The following is a 20,327-nucleotide window of genomic DNA, read 5'->3' on the forward strand; positions in this document are numbered from 1 at the left end:
AGATGGAGCAGTTCAAGGTGCGCCAACCGCCACCTGTGATCGCCAATGTTGAGACTTTGGGCCGCATAAACACCATCGACGGCGGTGCCCCAATCACTAGCATGTCCCACAGGGCAAGGAAGCGCTATGCACGCGCTAATCACCCAAAAGAAGTCTGCAACATCCGCTACGAAAGATCCGCCAAACTCCCAAGGTCAGGTTGGGAACCTATTACCTTCTCAGAGGAGGAAGAGCGAGGAGTGCATTTACCCCATGACGACACATTCTTGGTCGACGCCATTCTTGGCAGATTTTCAGTAGGGAGAATCTTGGTGGATAGCGGGTCTGCTGTCAACGTCATCTTCAGCGGTTGCTACGACCATCTCAAGCGGAACAAGAAACTACTTCAGGATCACGAGCCACTGCTCAGCTTCTCCGGGGACGTCACGCAACCGCTAGGGTCAGACTACATGCGGCTGGTTATTGGTACTAGTCCATGTATGGCGCAGGTACATACAGAATTCATAATTGTCGATTGCTTCAGTTCGTATAACGCCATCATTGGACGACCGGCACTCAACAAGCTCAAGTGCATCATCGCCAGATACATGCTTCTCATGAAGTTCCCCACGCCCAACGGCACGGGCTGGGTGAGGGGAAGTCAGCAGTTGGCACGAGAATGCTATTCAACGACTATAGCGCGGTCAACACGCCGCCATGAAATTCTGACGGTGGGTAATCAGGCACCGCCACCAAACATCTTTGAAGATCCTAGAGATGAGGAGAAGAAGTATGTAAAGAAGGAGCCGGTCAACCCGGAGACGTCGTTGAAAGTTGTCTGCATCTCCGACGAGCACCCTGAGCGGACGGTCCGCATAGGCGCCCAGCTAGACCCAGAGATAGCGGCGGAGCTCACTCAATTCCTAAATGACAATGCTGCCGTCTTTGCATGGTCATACGCGGACATGCCAGGTATCTCTCCTGATATCATCACACACAAGTTGACCATCAAACCATCCTTTTATCCCATCAAACAGAAGCGGAGCGCCTTTGATGAGGAAAAATACCGGGCAATTGGAGAGGAGGTTGCCAAGCTCCAGGGCATTGGATTCATCCGCCAAGTCATCTACCCCCAGTGGATTTCTAACTTGGTCATGGTCAAGAATCCCAGCGGAAAGTGGAGGATGTGTGTCGACTTCAAAAATCTCAACAAGGCATGCCCAAAGGATAGCTTCCCACTACCTCGCATTGATCAACTGGTCGACGCAACCGCCGGACACGAGCTCCTTAGCATGATGGAGGCTTTCTCCGGCTATAATCAGATCAAGATGCATCCCGGCGACCAGGAGTGCACCACCTTCACCACCGACAAGGGCCTCTACTGCTACAATGTGATGCCTTTCGGTCTAAAGAACGCCGGTGCAACTTACCAAGGACTGATGAACGCCATGTTCGCGGAACATCTCGGAAAAATAATCGAGGTCTACGTGGACGACATGTTGGTCAAGAGCTTAAAAGCCAGCGGACATGTGGCAAATCTCAAGATCATAGTAACCATTCTCCTGGCCTATGGTATGCGCCTCAACCCAGAAAAATGCTTCTTTGGCGTCACCGCCAGCAAGTTTCTGGGTTATATCGGTAGCGAGCGAGGCATCGAGGCTAACCCGGACAAGGTACATGCCATCCTCGATCTGGCGGATCCTGAGTATAAGGTGCACGTCCAGTGCCTCCAGGGCAAGTTAACCGCCCTTTCTCAATTCATCTCCAGACTCACTGATAAGTGTGCCCCATTTTTCCAGCTCCTCAAAACAACTCACAAGAAAGTCATCAACTAGAACCCAGAGTGTCAGGCGGCGTTCTAGGGCCTGAAGGAATACTTAGCGGCAGTCCCACTCATCTCTATCCCTGTGCAAGGAGAAACACTGTTTATATACCTAGCGGTATCAGTGTCAGCGGTAAGCTGCGCCATTGTCCGGCGGGAAGGCCAGGATGAGCTCCCAGTGTTCTACGCCGGCAGAGGCATGAACGGAGCAGAAACAAGGTATCCTGCCTTGGAGCAGCTAGCTCTCGCGCTCATCGTTGCCGCCAGGCGCCTCCGCCAGTACTTTCAGGCCCACACAATCCATGTATTAACCAATCAACCGTTGAGGCAAGTAATGCAGAACCCTGAACATTCGGGACACCTCAGCAAGTGGGCCATTGAGCTCAGCGAGTTCGACATAGATTACAAGCCAAGAACCGCCATGAAAGGCCAGGCAGTGGCGGACTTCATCGCTGAACTCACCGAGCGTCAGCCAGAACCCGGTACCGAGACAGAACCAGGAACAGAAATGGTAACCGCTGAAGAAGCAGCTCCTCCACACTCAGATTGGAACCTGCACGTGGACGGCTCTGCTAGCGCCAAGGCCAGTGGCGCCGGAGTCATCTTAACAGGACCTGGGGGACTGAACGCGGAGTACGCGTTGAAATTCAACTTCAAAGCAAACAATATGGCGGAGTACGAAGCACTCATCGCTGGCCTACTCTTTACCATCGACTCAAGTGCTGACAGCGTCAACATATTCAGCGACTCTCAATTAGTCGTTAACCAGGTCAACGACAGCTTCCAAGCCAAGGACCAGCAGTTAGCGGCATATTTGGGGTACGTCAAGACGCTGCTCAAAAAATTCAAATTTCACACCATCACACAAATCCCCAGGGAAAAGAACGCCAAGGCTGATTCACTGGCGAGACTGGCAACCGCCCAACCACATCAAAGTCCAGCGGACACAAGAGTGGAGTGCCTTGACAGACCAAGTATCACAAAGACCCTGGCGGAGATCTTCAGCATCGAGATCAATCCCAGCTGGATGAACGAGATTATCGAATACAAGCACAACGGGACATTGTCGGAGGACAAAGTCAAGGCACGACAGCTCAAGCGGAGGGCAACCCGCTACAACATCCAGAATGGCAAGCTTTACCGCCAGGGATTCACCCATCCCAACCTCCGCTGTCTAACCCCGGAGGAGGGAAAGGTCGTGCTAGCGGAAATCCACGGCGGAGAATGTGGAAACCACTCAGGCGCCAGATCCCTGGCCAATCGTACAATGCGACAAGGCTACTTCTGGCCCACACTCGGGGATGACGCCCGGCGGATATCTAGATCTTGCCACAAATGCCAACAGTATGCTGATCTCCCACATCCACCGGCAGAGTCGCTGTCAATCATCATCGGCCCATGGGTTCACTCTACATGGGGCCTCGACTTGATGGGAAAATTCCAAACCGCCAAGGGCCAGTTCAAATACATCATTGTTGCTATCGACTATAACAGCAAGTGGATAGAGGTGGAGCCACTGACAGCGATAACCACCGCCAAGGTAATTCACTTCCTCTGGAAGAACATCTACTGCCGCTATGGTGTCCCACATACAATCATTACAGACAACGGCACGCAGTTCAACAACAAAGAACTCATCTCTTTTACCGCTAACCTTGGCACCAAATTGAGTTTTGCATCTGTCGCCCATCCCCAAACCAACGGCCAGGTCGAAGCAGCAAACAAGATAATCAAGAAGCTGCTAAAAAAGAAGCTCGACGACGCCAAGGGTTTGTGGGCGAAGAAGCTTCCAGAAGTCCTATGGGCCATCCGGACAACTCCAACTTCCGCCACCGGCGAAACCCCTTTTTGTATGATGTTCGGAACAGAGGCTGTCCTACTTGTTGAAGTAACTCAGCCTACCGCTAGGGTCGAAGGCTACTACCCAGAGACCAACAGCGACGGCGTCAACCTAGACAAGGACCTCCTGGAGGAAAAACGACACAATGCCCATTTGCACAACTTGCAAAACAAGCAGCGGGTATCGCGTTTCTACAACGCCAGAGTCAAAGCCCGGAACCTCCAATTGGGGGATTGGGTAATGAAGGAAGTCATTCCCCCGCCAACAAAACTCCGCCCAACTTGGGAAGGTCCATACAAAATTATGGAAGTCGTTAGCCCAGGCACCTTCTACTTAATGGGCAAGGATGGTGTCACAACGACCCACCCTTGGAATACCGAACACCTTCGGTATTACTACAAATAGTCATGCCGTTACCCAGGAGCATCTTGACTTAGCTAAATTTTTGTTCAATATTTAGCTAAGGGAAGCTACCCAACGGGTACTACCCCACTTTTGTACACGCTGATCAATCAGCTATCAATGAAACGAGGAATTATTCAAACCATTGTTCCCAAGTCTAGCACCGAGGGCAACTAGCAACGCCAGCGGAACACGTCCGCTACGCGGTGCACTTGGACCAATCTTAATCCCTTTAATGTTTCATTGATTGGTAAAAGAAAATCCAAGTCAAAACCCTAGCGGTACAGACATATCATGACAAACACCAAAATTCAAAATTTCATTCCACAAAATGTTCATTACAAAATGCTACGCCTCAGCGGCTACAAAAAAAAAAGAAAAGGGGAAGTTCCAACATCTCAGGGGTTGGCCTCAGCTTCTTCGCCTTCAGCGTGCGACGGTCGATGCGCGTGGCTTGTTTGGTCAGACCCTCGGGCGGTTGGACTAGGAGTCTCTATGGTACCGTCTGCCCGAGTATGAGCCGCCAGGAAACCAGCATGGGACACCTCCGACTGGGTAGGAGGAGGAGTCCGCTGGGAGCCATTCGCCGGGCGTGCGCCGCTCTCTCCACTTCCCGAGCGAGCACCTTCCGGGACAGGGACCACATCCTTCGCCGGCGGGGCATTCTTAGCTGCCGGCACAGCTGGCTGGGACGCCTTCACAAAGTCAATAGCGCCCTTCTGCTTCAACATCTCCACATTTGCTAGGGCCCCAGCCTTCGCCGCCTCAGTCATGGCCTTTTTATACTCCGCCGACTGTTTGAACGCCTCAATAGCGGCGGCCGCAGCGTTGCCCCTTTCAGCTTTCAGGCGGGCGACCTCACCCTCCAGCCTCTTCACCTCGGCTAGTCTGGCGGCGGACTCCCGCTGCAGGATATCGATCTTCTTATCCTTAGCGGCTACCCGCTCCTGCAGCAAGGCCATGACCTGCTCCAACTTGGAGACACGTTCATTCCTCTCTAGGTCCCGCTTAATTGCCACCGTCAGCTTGCTGTGGGCGTCCGCCGCGTCACAGTTCGCCTTTGTCAGGCGCCGTTCCACCTCCGCCAGCCTGTCCCTTGCCTCCGCCAGCTCCCTCTGCAGACTTTGGACCTCCTCCCTGAGCTCCCGCTCAACCCGGGGCTGCATCGACGCCGCCAGGAACATCTCATGCAGCCCAGCTGACAATTGACCAAAGGCCGAGCTATATGGCGACTGATCAATGGCCATTGGGCGCGAAATCCCCGCTAGGCCGCCAAACCCCAGCCGCTCGCAGAGATGATAGAGAAACTCCCGCTCCCCGTCCGTCATCAATTCGGCGTACGCGGCGAGCGAGTCCAAGTCACTCGCAGGCACCTCTTTGTCAGCAGCCACTGGCGCCTTGGGCGGAGCCTGCCGAGCCTTCTTCTGCTGGCGGGCCCCGATGGTCTCCACGTTGTGGAACGGCGGGCCCCGATGGTCTCGACGGGGGAGTCAATCTGCCGGCGCTTTCTCTGCAGCACCTCTGTGTTCCCGGCAGTGGGCTTCGATCCCTTCGCCGGCTGATCCTCCCTTGCAGTGGTGACAGTCTCCGCCGGCTGCACCACTCTCTCCTTTTGGGAACCCCGCCTGATGGCAGGCACCCGCTCCTTCTGCGGCGCGGCGGTAGCGGATCCCTTCTTCCCGCCAGCCACTTGGGCCCCCGCCTGAACGACCGGCAGGCCGTCATCACCAAGATGGCAGTGGTGCGGCATGGGTAGCACCACCGGAACCTCGGACGGGCTCAGTGCCAGCTTCTCGGGGTTCACAACAGTCTGCTGGGCTGCCAGCCCTTCAGCGTACATGGACTCTAGGAAGTTTTCGACCTCGGCGCAGTCCATGGCCTTATCGAAAGCATCGCGACTCGCTTTGTTACCTGGCGGAGTTTCTAAAAAAAAAATATATATATATATATATATATATATATATAATAATATATAACCAGTTAGCCTGAGATACTCTGATCGAAGGAACAATGTGGCGGAGATTTCTTACCAACGGCGCGAGTTAGTCGTTGATCGACCAACAACTCCCAACCGGTAAGGAGACGGAAATCCAGCAAGTTGCGATTCCGCCAGCAGCCTCTTATGCGTGCCACGCAACACTCTTCTTCACGCGTCAGGTTATACCGCAATCCCGCTGCACAAACACAATAATCGTTAGTAAAATTATAAGTCTACGCACTGGAGATACCGCCAGCTATGTTCAGCGGAGACCGGTAAACAACCTCGGATATGTTGAAACTCCGACTTAATCCTAAAAGTCGGCTCCCCCTCGTTGGACCCAGCTTGGAACTCCCACCCCTCCGTGGCAACGCAGAAGGTCCCCCGCCAGTAGGACATGGAATCCCTTAGGTTCTCAATCAGCTTGGACGCTCCCTGGCGGCGACTCAAGTTCACCTGCCCTCTGCAACCTTGGCGCTTCACGTACACCAACTCGTAGAAGTGCAGTACTTCCGCCACGGTTGGCCCCTCACAACCAGACAGCCGCCAGAGGGAGTTCAGCGCCAGCATCAACCGCCACATATTGGGACAAATTTGCCCAAGGGCAAGGCCAAACTCGCACACCAAAATCTGAAGGTTGGGCACCAGCGGGAATGTCACTCTTTGGTGGAATATCGCCTCGTGCACGGCGGCAAAACCCTCTGGGAGAATTGACGCCTTCTCATCCACCGTCGGCGGACGCAGCTTCACCGAACCCGGCAACCGAAACATCCGCTTCACCCGGTTGACGGCAGCAATGTTCATCCGCCCTCCTGCCTCGTCAACAGGGGTGCCGTCTTGGAGAACCCACGCTGACTCAGCATCCTCCCCCGCCATCTCTCCCCCACCAGTGGAGCCGCTGGCCGCACTGTTACTTGCCAACCGCTCATCACGCCTATTTTTGGCAGCGGCGGCCTCTCCTGCCCTAGAACTCTCCGGACGCGAGGCACGACCCATAACTACTTCCCAGGGTATGATCTGTAGCGGCTCAACCTCTAGCGGTTCTGGCAGTGAGGTTCCTGCATGGGCAGGCGGACGCAACGAGTCAATAAATATTCTATCCGCCACGCCGAACGACACGTCAGACCCGGAATCCTCACTGCTCGAAATCTCTACGACGTTAGCCATCCCAAACCCTAAAACCCAAATAAGTTAGCACAAACAAGATCTAACCTATAGCTATATCAGTTTTAACCAAGAACACCAAGAACAATTTACCCAGAAAATGCCAAAACAAGAACAAACACTAAACCCAGATTCGACATAAATACTTCTAACAGACAACATAAAACTGAAGTTCAATTGATTATCAAACAACAGAAATGCGAAGTTTTATTTTCTATCAGACAACATAAAACTGAAGTTCAATTGATTATCAAACAACAGAAACGTGAAGTTTTATTTTATATCAGACAACATAAAAACTTAAAACTGTGGTTGGAATACAAGACAGACGACATAAAAATAAAGTCTTATAACTATTTAGACGACAGATGAGCATAATTTACCCAATTATAAGTGATCTACAAACAACAATTAAATGTCGTTAAAAATGCATTCAAACAATAGATTGTCAAACAAGTCTTTATTTTGGTAACTTCAGACAACATATATATGTGTTCTTATTTGTTTTCAGACGACAGAGGTTTTATTAAAACTGTAGTTTGTACCTCATTTCAACAACATTAATATGTCGTTGTATGTGATTAATAACTACAGAAAGTTCCAAATCCTTCAAAGTTGGGTTGTTCAGACGACAGAGCCTTACGAAACTTCTGTTGTCTGAGTGAGAACAGACGACAGAGGATATCTGTCGTCTGATGCCATAAGAGATGACAGCTGGATAGACTACAGATAATTTGCATATCAGACGACATATATAATCTGTCGTCTGAAGCTATTATTGGCATAGTGTTAAACAATTTCTTCACACCCGCTTTTGCATCAAAGATTTGGGTGAACTTAAATACTTCCTTGGACTTGAGATTGCCCGTTCAAAAAAAGGCATTTATATATCTCAACACAAGTATGCTTTAGAAATTATCAAGGACACCGGATTTTTGGGTGTAAAGCCAGTTGATTGTCCCATGGAAGAAGCCAAATTATCAAATAAAAGTGAGCTACTTAAGGATCCGGCTGCATATAGACGTTTGGTTGGACGGCTTATATATCTTACAGTCATAAGACCCGACATTACCTATTCTGTTCATGTTCTTAGTAGATTCATGCATAAGCAACATCAACCTCATATGGCTGCTGCACTTCGGGTTGTCAGATACTTGAAATCCTCTCCTAGCCAAGGTTTGCTTTTAAGTTCCAATCACAATTTGAATTTGAGAGCTTTTTGTGATCCAAATTGGGTGGGTTGTCCTATTACTCGCCGGTCTACTACTGGATATTGTGTTTTCTTAGGAGATTCTTTGATCTCATGGCGTACCAAAAGACAAAAGACTATCTCATTGTCTAATGCCAAGGTCGAGTATAGAGCGATGGCTGGTACATGTTGTGAACTCACTTGGCTACAATATTTGTTGGGCTAAATACAAATTACTACCCTGTGGTTTAGGTCCAAAATCAATTCAGTCCCTAAACTTCTAATTTCATCAAAAACACCCCTGCACTTTCAATTTTGATCTAATAGGTCCAATTTGTTAGTTTTCCGACAATTGAGTTATTTAACTTGTTAATGTGGATCATATATGGCCTATATTTTATGATGTGGTGTGAAGGTGGTCTGCATTGTCAATTCAGGAGTGAGTCCTACACTACAACAGAAATGCTAATTTGCGAGGAACAAATTTGTCGCTGAAAACTCCAATTTCCTCGCCGTAGTGTTTTCGCGAGGAAAATATTTTGGTCACCAGTTCCTCGCGGTAGGGTGGTCAAGAAAAGTTTCCACGAGAAAAATACTATTTCCTCGCCAATCCTTTTTCTCGATGAATATATTTTTTTCTCGCCGTTATTCTTTAGCTACAATTTTTTTCCTCGCCTAAACTCATACTTTTTTCTCACTAAAAATTTCTGAAGACCAGAAAATAGTCGTTAAATATATTTCCCGATAAAATAAATTTCATCGCTAAAGTATTATTTCCTCGCTAATGATATGTAAATAATTTAGAAATTATAAATAATAAAAAAATTGAAAAAACATTTTCGTCGTTGTAGGTATCTTTTGGCAAGGAAGTCTTTCCTCACTATAAGCAATCTTTAACGAGGAAATGTATTTTCATCCTTATATGTATCTTGTACGAAAGAAAACTATTCCTCGCCAAAGGTACTCAATGACGAGGAAATTTACATCTGTCGATGTAGGTTATATGGTGTATTCCTCGCCAAAAGTACTCAATGACGAGGAACTTTATATTTGTCGATATAGGTTATAAGGTTTATAGCGAGGAAATTTACTTTTGTCGTTGTAGGTTGTATTTGCTATAGCGAGGAAATTTATTTTTATCGTTGTAAGTTGTATAGTCTATAGCGAGGAAATTTATCTTTTGTCGTTGTAGGTTGTATAGTCTATAGCGAGGAATTTTACTTTTGTCTTTGTAGGTTGTATAGTCTATGGCGAGGAAATTTACTTTTGACGTTGTAGGTTGTATAGTCTATAGCGAGGAATTTTACTTTTGTCGTTGCAGGTTGTATAGTCTATAGCGAGAAAATTTACTTTCATCGCGGTAGATACTATATTCTATAGCGAGGAAATTTACTTTTTGTCGTTGTAAGTTGTATAACCTATAGCGATGAAATTTACTTTCATCGTCATACATAATATAATATTTAACGAGGAAATTTATTTTTGTCGTCATAAGTTGTGTATTGTATAGCGATGAAATTTATTTTCGTCGTTATACATTCTATAGCATATAGCGAGGAAATTCTTTTTTGTTACAATTGATTGCTTATTACGAGGAAAATACATATGGTTTTGTCACCGATTGTTCTCTACCATATTACATGAAAATATTTAAAACTAATTGAAATAGTCAAACCAATAATAGCAGAATTGAGTCCATCTTCTACAGAATTTTCGCATGACTGATTAGTAGTTTGCACACGAGAGCGTTTACTCATTGCACTACCTGTTATTACACACACATGTTAAATTAATCAATATGAGTCAAATAAATAAGTTAAATCTAACTTTCTGTAAATATTGTTGTAGCAAAACAAAAATTGAAGAATTACCTGAAGTAGAACTGGATCCATTTGGGCATGGTTGATCAGTAGTTTGCACACGAGAGCGTTTACTCGGTGCATTACCTGTTGTTATACATACATGTTAAATTAAATTATTAATTAATCAATCAACTAAATGAATTATAAACTTATAAAAAAAATACAATACATACCAGTAGTAGCCTTTTGGATGTTAGACACATTGGAACAGCATATCTTGTGATACTATTATAAAAAATGCAAAATCAACAAATAACAAACTTCTCTGTAAAAAAGAAAAAAAAAATGTATAACAATAGATAAGAAAGCAGTAGCCAAAGAGGCATTAATAAACCTCAAATAAATATAAATAGAATAATTACCACTACAATTTGTCATTATAAATCTCAATCCCAAAACGTCACACATTATAATAAGGTTTAGTCCACACAAAAACAAAATGAATAACAAAAAATTAATATTAAACTATATTATAAACTAATCACTATCCTCATCACTTAAAATGATTTCTTCTTCATCACCGTCTTCAATATCATCTTCTTCTTCAATATCATTGCTTATGAAATTGTCGCTCCTACCATCGTTCATCCATTCATTGTTCACAATATTTGAAGCAATAACCTCCGGCTCAATATCGTCCAAATGCAATTCAGGAGTTTCAAGACCTTCTTCTTGAACAAACCACTGAATATCATTAAACTCATCTTGTTGATAAGCATCATTTGCCACAGGATCAACATCATCCTCATCTACCTCTTCATTGGCATTCTCAACCTCTGGAACATCCCACACATGTCTCAATTGCACCTTTTGTACGACTTTCCAGTGAGAACCCAACTTATAATCATCAAGATAAAATACTTGTTGTGCTTCCGTAGCAAGTATGAAGGGTTCATCATCATACCACGTAGTGCTTGTATTAATGCTAGTAAGATTATAATCATATCGTATCATTCTCCTCCTTTCGTCCCTACTTGATTCGTCGGTGTTAAACCATTTACACTTAAATAAGAAGACCTTATTCATATCCAAGTACGTTAACTTCACAATACTTAGCAAAACACCATAATAATCATGACTTCCACCAGTGAAAACTCCGGGAACATATACCCCACTATTTTGTGTGGTTCGATGATCGTCAAGATCTTTTATATGAAATCGAACTCCAAAAGACGAAAAAAGAAACTATTGAAGCCCTGCTCTCAAAAGACAAAGGGATCAAACTTCAATCGATCTCCAGATTATGACAAAATTTCTCAATCATATATGGATCATGCATATTAATATGAGAATCTCTACGATTTTATTTTATTTTTTTGAAAATAATCTTTATAGACAAACTACATATGAAACTTAACCCAAAGATTCTTGGAGATAACATATTTAATCTAACTGTCTCTTCATGAAACTGCAAAGAAAGGTCAGCCTCCTTTATAAAAGTTCATGAAGATTTGGCTGAATATAAAGGAACTAGCTAGCTAGATAGCTAGTATTGCATAATCAATATTCAAATAAGCAAAAAAAGGTACCGTGACTTCTTTGTTTAATGAAACCATTCTTTGTTTAATGAAACCATGATATGCATGCAATCAATATACATCAATTGGATCCATACCTAGACTCGAACTTCCACAACGAATCAATGTTATACTAGGAGAGAGATATTGTATAATGGATATGATATAAAGGAAAACTTCAATTGACATTGAGAAACAGAAAAGCCAAAAGCAAAATAATATCAAGTTTGAATTTAGCAAAACAAATTGTGATTGAATAGAAGAAAAAGAAAACAATAGGATGTAAGATGTTTACCCAAAGAGGAGAGTTCTAGAGAGAGCTGCTATGAGAGAAACCTTATGTTAGGGTTTGGTCGTCATCTATTTATAATATTGATTTTTGTTTTATGTTTTATGTTTTTTTTTTTTTTGTGTGCCAAGCCCAAAAAGAATATGGTAGGCTTTTTTTTTAGTACCGCCAATTCCCCCCCCACCCCCCCTTAATTATAATTTTTTTCCCACCAAAATCTACAACGACAAAATCGTTATTTCCTTGATAATTGCTTATTTTTTACGAGGAAATAGTTCTAGTAAAAGACGGACTTTTAGCGAGGAAACCATACTTTTGTCGCCATTGAATTTGGCGGGTTTTACATAATTTACCGCCAAACAAATAACGACGAAATTATTATTTCCTCCCTAATGGTTTCTTTTGATGAGGAAATAGTTCCTCATAAAAGACAGATTTTTAGCGAGGAAACCATACTTTTGTCGCTCTTGAATTTGGAGGGTTTTACATAATTTTCCACCAAACAAATAACAATGAAATCATTATTTCCTCCCTAATTGCTTCTTTTGACGAGGAAATAGTTCCTCGTAAAAGATGGACTTTTAGCAAGGAAACCATAATTTTGTCGCCCTTGAATTTGGCGGGTTTTACATAATTTTCCGCCAAACAAATAACGACGAAATCCTTATTTCCTCCCTAATTGCTTCTTTTGACAAGGAAATAGTTCCTCGTAAAAGACGGATTTTTAGCGAGGAAACCATACTTTTGTCGCCCTTGAATTTGGAGGGTTTTACATAATTTTCCGCCAAACAAATAACGACGAAATCCTTATTTCCTCCCTAATTGCTTCATTTGACGAGGAAATAGTTCCTCGTAAAAGACGAACTTTTAGCGAGGAAACCATACTTTTGTCGCCCTTGAATTTGGCGGGTTTTACATAATTTTCCGCCAAACAAATAATGACGAAATCATTATTTCCTCCCTAATTGCTTCTTTTGACGAGGAAATAGTTCCTCGTAAAACATGTGCTTTTAGCAAGGAAACCATAGTTTTGTCACCATTGAATTTGGCGGGTTTTACATAATTTTCCACCAAAGTAATAACGACGAAATCGTTATTTCCTCCATAATTGCTTCTTTTGACGAGGAAATAATTCCTCGTAAAACACGTACTTTTAGCGAGGAAACCATAGTTTTGTCACCATTGAATTTGGCGGGTTTTACATAATTTTCCGCCAAAGTAATAACGACGAAATCGTTATTTCCTCGTTGAATATTGTTTTCGCGATGAAAACATTCCTCACCCAAGTTTCATATTTCCTCGCTAATAACATGATGATTTAGACGATCAAATTATGGTCACCTTTAGTGATGAACTAAAATATTCATCGTAGAAAGTGGTGTATAGTGAGGAAAATATGTTTCTCGCAGAAAACCGAATGATATTTTGTGAGGAATCAAAATATTCCTCGTAAAAAGTGACATTTACTGAGGAAAATAAATTTCTCGCAAAAAAATTAGTCGCTAAAAAACCTTTCTGTTGTAGTGCTACTATTAAAAATAAATAGTTTTTCAACAAATAATCCAACTATCACTACACCAATTTCGGAATCAGACAACACATATCAGACGACAGCAAACATTTTAACTGTCGTCTGAAATAATCCGACGACAGCAAGAAATATTCTGTCGTCTAAGTTTTCGAATCCAACAACAGTTTTTTCTTGGCTCTTGTGCAAAAGCATTTCAGACAATGGTTGATTTTTTTGATGTTGTCTGAATGAGTCAATTCAGACAACAGTTATTACGTGATGTTGTCCAAGGTTCATTTATACAATGGTTGATAAAAGATGTTGTCTGATTGTTTTTAATCAGACAACAGTTATTATTTCTCTGTTGTGCAATTACCATTAATACAATGGTTGAAAAAGATGTCGTCTGATTGTATTGATTCACACAACAGTTTTTCAGCTGTCTATTGTACAACTCTCTTTCAGACAATATACTGAAATTGCTGTTGTCTGAGTTTTTAGGTTCAATAGATAGATGCTTGGTGCCCTTCTTAATTGACTTGGCCAAATTTTCAATTTTTCACTTCCCACCATTCGGCCAAAACCCGAGCTCCCGCTTCTCTCTCTCAAAATCACTCTTCATCTCCCCGATCTCACCAGTCATCTATCTCTCCCACTCTCCCTCTCAGCTTTCTCTCTCTTCCACTCAACAAAACTACCTCTCTGAAAACTCTTCTCTCACTCTCGTTCAAGCAAATCCAGCGACGGGAGGTATGTTCCACACGCCGTCCTCATGGATCTGGAGCCTGGGACCATGGACAGCGTTAGATTAGTCTCTACGGTCAGATCTTCCATCCTGATAACTTCATCTTCGGTCAGTCTGGGCTGGAAACAATTGGGCAAAAGATCACTACACGGAGGGGGCTGAGTTGATTGATGCGGTTCTTGATGTGGTGCCCAAGGAGGTGGAGAACTTTGACTGCTTGCAAGGTATGAATCTATTCTAACAAAACCCTAATTCTTCTTAGTTTACATGTAAATCGAGTTGTATTATATGGATTTGGTATATTAGAGAGTCATGGTGAATACAGACCGAAGAAAACCCTAATATTAGTTGATTGTAGTTCATTTTCACCATAATGAAGTGGAATGAACTTGTATGATAGTCGGTGGATTAGAGAGAAGAAGAAGAGGGATCCGAGTTTGGGTTTGTTTTGGGTTGCTCGGTGGAATTTGAAGTTTAGTGATCCTATTGCAAGGGGGTGTGCAAGGAGAAGAGGTAATTGTTTATAGTGATTGTTTGCTATACATACAATTCTTCTTCTTTCTTAATCTGCTTAAAGTGATTAAATTTATCTTTGTGAGTTGGAATGAATTTGTTTTGTAGTATTTAATCATTTTGAAGAACAAGTTTTTCTTTTGTTTGCTTCTGGTATATTTGAATGAATATTTTAAGTTCCATATCTGATTATTTGAAAAAGGTAAGAGGAAAAGAATAGAACAAGGTCGGAATGTTGTGGACTGCAGTTAAATTTTTTTTTCCCTATTATTTTTATATGCTTTTCTTAGATTTGGACTCTACTTCCAGATAGAGGTGAGCATATGGACTCTTGGTTAATCTTGAAGATGACAGCTAAATGAAATTATTTGAATGAGTGGTTGTTGAAAATATAAATACAATCATTAAACTAATCAAAAACTAATGTTCATACTGACAAGGCATACCGGACATGCATATCATGAGGTTGATTGTAATATTTTAGTGGTAGGATTTAAGTGTGCCACTGATATTAGGTTTTGTTACTTATTTTTCATTTGTGGTATTCTTTTTCTCGGTTTGAAGTAGTAAAGTTCTTCTGTTCTTGAAAACCAAAGAAAATAGTAGCAAAAGTTGTGGATAGCATTTGAACTTTAGTGATGGTAAGTTTAAAAAAACTTTTATCAATTTTTGTTTCGTTATATCCTGTTTGCTCATTGCTCAGAGATTGGGGAAGCTGCGTGCAGGAAAAAGGATGGAAACCTCGACGCACAATTATCTTATCCAGTTGGGATGCTGAAGAATACGGCCTACTCTCCCTCTCTCCCTCAATATACAATGCTAACAAGATATACTTTATTCTTCAGGGGAACTGAAAACCAGGTATATTTGAATACCCTCTGTCTTATTGTGATTTTCAATCTCTAGAATACATGGCTGACACAGTATGGTTTGTTAAGAGTTTGCATTTTGGATCTGCACTTTGGGGTATTGCTTTTCTCAAGTTTGAATTTTGTTTTTCAAGTTCTATATTGTTTATTTTTTAATAAGTGAAATTTGGTGTGTGCAGCTTAAGACTTATCTTCTAATGGAATGACTTTAATCCAACAAAAATCCCATGTTGTTAAAGTACACTAGAGTGTATTACTGCACATTACAGCTTATGTATTTGTCCCTTCCAGTTTTTGTAGCTTCTCTTTCTTACCGTCTTACTTGAGAGCACAAATTTTCAGTTTTATTCTTTCATGTGGTTGTGTCATAATTATCGGACAAGCTCTATTTGTTTGTAGTAATTCATTGTGAAAGCTGAGTAAAAGGTTTCTTTGATTGGTTTAAAGGCGTCATGGATGATATTGCAGTGTCACCACCATGTGAGTTTAAAAGTGTCTTCCTTTACAGGAACCGTCACTACTAGTAATCCACTAATGAGATTTGATGATTGTTGCAGCAAGTAATAGAAATGCCCACCTACGTGATAACCGCCTACAAAGGAGATGCAGGATCTACACTCAATGCCATGTTACAGAAACTGCAACATGCTATGAATTGGGTCGATGTTGTCTTAGAAAGTCAGGTATTCACTAACCAAACTTACCATTTATACAAAAAATTGTTCATGGGCTATTAACACTAATTGTAACCATATCTTATATTTATTGTAATTGTGACAGATAAGGACACATAATTGTTTTTGGACTTGGCTGCAGCACATGAATCATCTTGAATAGGTAAGCCCCTAATTCATGATGGATAGTGAAGCCTTCAAGCTACTAAGTTTTCTGCACTTCAAGCAAAACAATATACATAATACCCTTATTTCTTAGCGTGATAGCAATTTAGCAAGTAAACATTGAGTTTTTTCAATAGAACTAGAGGATAAATTATAATATTCAAGCTAAACGTTTCCCTTTGTGTGATATTACTTGCCTTCAGGATAAATTATAAGCAGTTGCCCTACTTGGTCGGCAACATTGTTGAGGTATGCTCCTTTTTTTCTGTGGGATTTAGGTTTTTTAGTCTCGGTGTTTCTTGCTTTAAGCATAGTTATTGTGGTTTTGAATATCCGGGATGCAAATGGAAAAGTGTCCAATTTGCTTTGCTAGCCTAGCCTAATTTATGTGCCAGATATGCATTAACTTAAGTTCAACTTATGGCAGACTTGTACCAATTTAATTTTAAGCCGTTGAAAGACGTATATTAAACTATTATATAACTTGTTTGGGTCACCATACCCTGAGACCTTGTTAGATGACTTATAAGTATATGAATATGTAATTTCACTCATGACTCTCTTGTTGTAGATATAGACTATATGCAAACCTTTGAGCTCTGAGCCTGTTTTTTTAAGATGATGAGTTTGTTGTTATTCAAAAATTACCTGGTTCTGACTTGTAACGTTTTCAGATATTAGAAATGAATCCAGAAGATGAAGCTGAGGAAGATGGGGCAAACATTGATCTTGACTCACAAAGAAAGGGCAAGTGTGTTGTTTTGAAAACATCTACTCGTCAGGTAAAGCCTGCTGATTAATGTTTTGTTCATATTTTTGTACATTACTAGTAAAAGCAAAGAGTGCAGTTAGTCGTATTGTGGCTCTTGCATTATCCTTCATTTTAAAACAGTCATTCATCAACATTTGGAAAACGAGTTCTTAATCTGTCTACATGAACTTCTTTAGAGTTTGTTGAATTCGGGGGTAACCTCAGCATGTAGCTGTCCCATGATTTTCTTCAAATTTGAGAGTTGATTTTGGACCCAATTCTTTTTTGTACCATATTAGACCCACTTGTTTAATTAGGATGTATTGGTTTTTATTGATTGCAGACAATCTTTCTGCCTGTTGTTGGGCTTGTTGACCCTGATAAATTAAAGCCTGGAGATCTTGTTGGTGTAAACAAAGATAGTTACCTGATCTTGGATACTCTGCCATCCGAGTATGATTCCCGAGTGAAGGCTATGGAGGTTGATGAGCACTGTGAAGATTTAATGCACATTTGTGATCTCGCTTTTCATTTTCATATTGTCCAGTCTGGTATGGTGAACCAGTAAGCATTTTTACCTTTGGGTGAGATTTTGGTTCTCTTTAATATGATTTTTAACTCCTCTGACAGATTCAATTTGTTAATGGACGTGTACCACAATCTATATCAGAAATACGAGGGTATTAGGAGAATCTCCTAAAAACGATTTTTCTAGAATTACTTGTGATTTTTCAAAGTTATTTTTTCATTATCTGTGCATGGCCTCAATGTAGTTTCCTGATTTCTAATTTTTTGTGCGTTGGGACAGATTTCACCCCTCTATGCATACCATATTTTCCCTTCTCATTCGAAGTAATGAAAATGTTATAAATGAATGTGAAGGACTCCATAATTTATGTTCCTTGATCTATGGCTGTTGCCTTGTCTCTGGGAAGAAATTCCAAACTGGGCATTTTTTCCCCAAGTTGACTATTAAAAGTTGATCATGATCTTATTCTTCTTGATACCCTGCAATATAGAGGTACCCTGCAATATTCTTCTTGATTATTTATTTCTATTGAAAATGGGGCCACTAGGCTTCTGATGTTTAGATTTACATTTATCTTTCTTTTCTAGAAGGATGGTTTTTCAAGATATACAATACTAGTATTTAACCGATTCACTCATCTCTGCATTATCATATGCAGGTTCTTACCAAGGGTTAACAGAAGGATCGATGTACTTAAAGCTGCTGGTGCATTGTTAGTTTTGTGTTTTTTTTTTTTGGTATAAGGGCTTAATTGAGTTTGGGTTTCGATGTTTGGAAGTGATGAAAGATGACTTGAAAACTTGTCTGTGATGGTAAATTTTTGTTATTTTTTCTTGTACAGGTTGAAAAATACAAGGCTGTTAATCAACAGACAATATTTACATTGGAAGAGGTATGTTTAGAGTCTCGCTACATTACCTGTGTATAGATGCCTATCCTTTCCTGCATTCACGTGAATTGTGGTTCAATTGAAACAAGCCATTTTGGTTTATGTTGTTGTCTTAGTTGTTGGAATGAGACTATATATAATATTGATTCCTTGGGACAGATGAAGCGCTACATATCCATGTCACTTTCCTTACTCCTACAATAGTAGACATGCTCAGTGAAAAAGCACCTGTGGATTCACTTACTCATACAATAGATGCTCAGTGAAAAAGCTAAAGTAAATCAAAGCAGGTCCTGAGCCTTTGTTCTCTGTTAATTATATGCAGCATCTCAGCAAGGAAAATTTCTATTCTAGGACAACTTTAGGCTGTTGTTGATGCAGCTTCTGCTGGCATCCTCATTATCACCACAAAGTGTTCTTCAAGACTTGGTTAGTTTCAACATTTCAGTAAATGTTGTTAGAGAACTAGTTATGTTGATGTAATGACTTTGTTGGATATATGGATGAATGTATCGGATTTTTACATAAATGAATGTGTTTTGGATGTGATGTCATTTTGAATGTATATCAGACCATTCAATCCAGCTAAAAATTATTGTGCAATAATTGATCATCACAAAATGCCTAACAAAAACTGTTGTATGAGCCATCTAACTACAATACTATAAAGACTAAAAGAACGAGAAAGTCATTGTCCAGCAAAACAACAAACAACAGTTTTTTGAAGAAATCTATAGTATCAATAATGGATAGACAATGAGATTTGCAAGTACATATTGTCTGACCAAGCCTTCAGACAACAGCAAGCATATAAGCCCTTGTTGTCTGGCACAGCCTTCAGACAATAGTAAGTATATAAGCCGCTGTTGTCTGACCAAGCCTTCAGACAACAACAAGTATATAAGCCGCTGTTGTCTGACCAAGCCTTCAGACAACAGCAAGCATATAAGCCCCTGTTGTCTGACCAAGCCTTCAGACAACAACAAGCATATAAGCCCCTGTTGTCTGTCACAGCCTTCAGACAATAGTAAGTATATAAGCCGCTGTTGTTCTTCTTGGTATTCAGACAACAGACTGGGTAGTAACTGCTGTTGTACTAAATTCTATCAGACGACAGTTTTCTGGTATTGTCTGATTCATGTATCAGACGGCATTGAGATAGACAACAGCAAACCTTATAATCAGACGACAGTGAAAAACTGTCGTCTGATTGAATTTTTGGCCTAGTGTATTTGAAAGAATATTAATGAATTGGACCTATTAGATCAAAATTGAAAGTGCAGGGGTGTTTTTGATGAAATTAGAAGTCCATGGACTGAATTGATTTTGGACCTAAACCACAGGGTACTAACTAGTATTTAGCCCATATTTGTTTGCTGATTTGCATATGCCTATTTCTAGACCTGCTATTTTGCATTGTGATAATCAAGCAGCTCTACACATAGCCACAAACCCAGTTTTTCATGAGAGATCACGTCATATTGAAATGGATTGTCATTTTATTCGAGACAAGATATTGAATGGTTCAGTAAGCACTCGATACGTTGGTTCTTTACAACAGTTAGCAGATGTATTCACAAAGGCATTGGGCAAAGACAAGTTCAAAACCTTGTTATGCAAGTTGGGAGTGCTTGATATTC

At 41.7% G+C, this 20,327-nt stretch overlaps 2 long non-coding RNA genes across 2 annotated transcripts; one reads left to right on the plus strand and one right to left on the minus strand.

Moving 5' to 3' along the window:
* Positions 1 to 9,924: 9,924 nt before the first annotated feature.
* Positions 9,925 to 10,530, minus strand: LOC133708979 (uncharacterized). The gene is made up of 3 exons (XR_009846121.1): positions 10,410 to 10,530; positions 10,246 to 10,320; positions 9,925 to 10,139 (listed from the first exon to the last, which is right to left on the minus strand). It is a non-coding gene; the product is annotated as an uncharacterized LOC133708979 (long non-coding RNA).
* Positions 10,531 to 15,586: 5,056 nt separating this feature from the next.
* On the plus strand, positions 15,587 to 16,327 carry LOC133708497 (uncharacterized). Its single transcript, XR_009845857.1, has 3 exons — positions 15,587 to 15,671; positions 16,079 to 16,159; positions 16,237 to 16,327. It is a non-coding gene; the product is annotated as an uncharacterized LOC133708497 (long non-coding RNA).
* Positions 16,328 to 20,327: the final 4,000 nt, after the last annotated feature.

The sequence above is a fragment of the Rosa rugosa genome, chromosome 5, assembly GCF_958449725.1.
Source record: "Rosa rugosa chromosome 5, drRosRugo1.1, whole genome shotgun sequence".
Taxonomy (NCBI): domain Eukaryota; kingdom Viridiplantae; phylum Streptophyta; class Magnoliopsida; order Rosales; family Rosaceae; genus Rosa; species Rosa rugosa.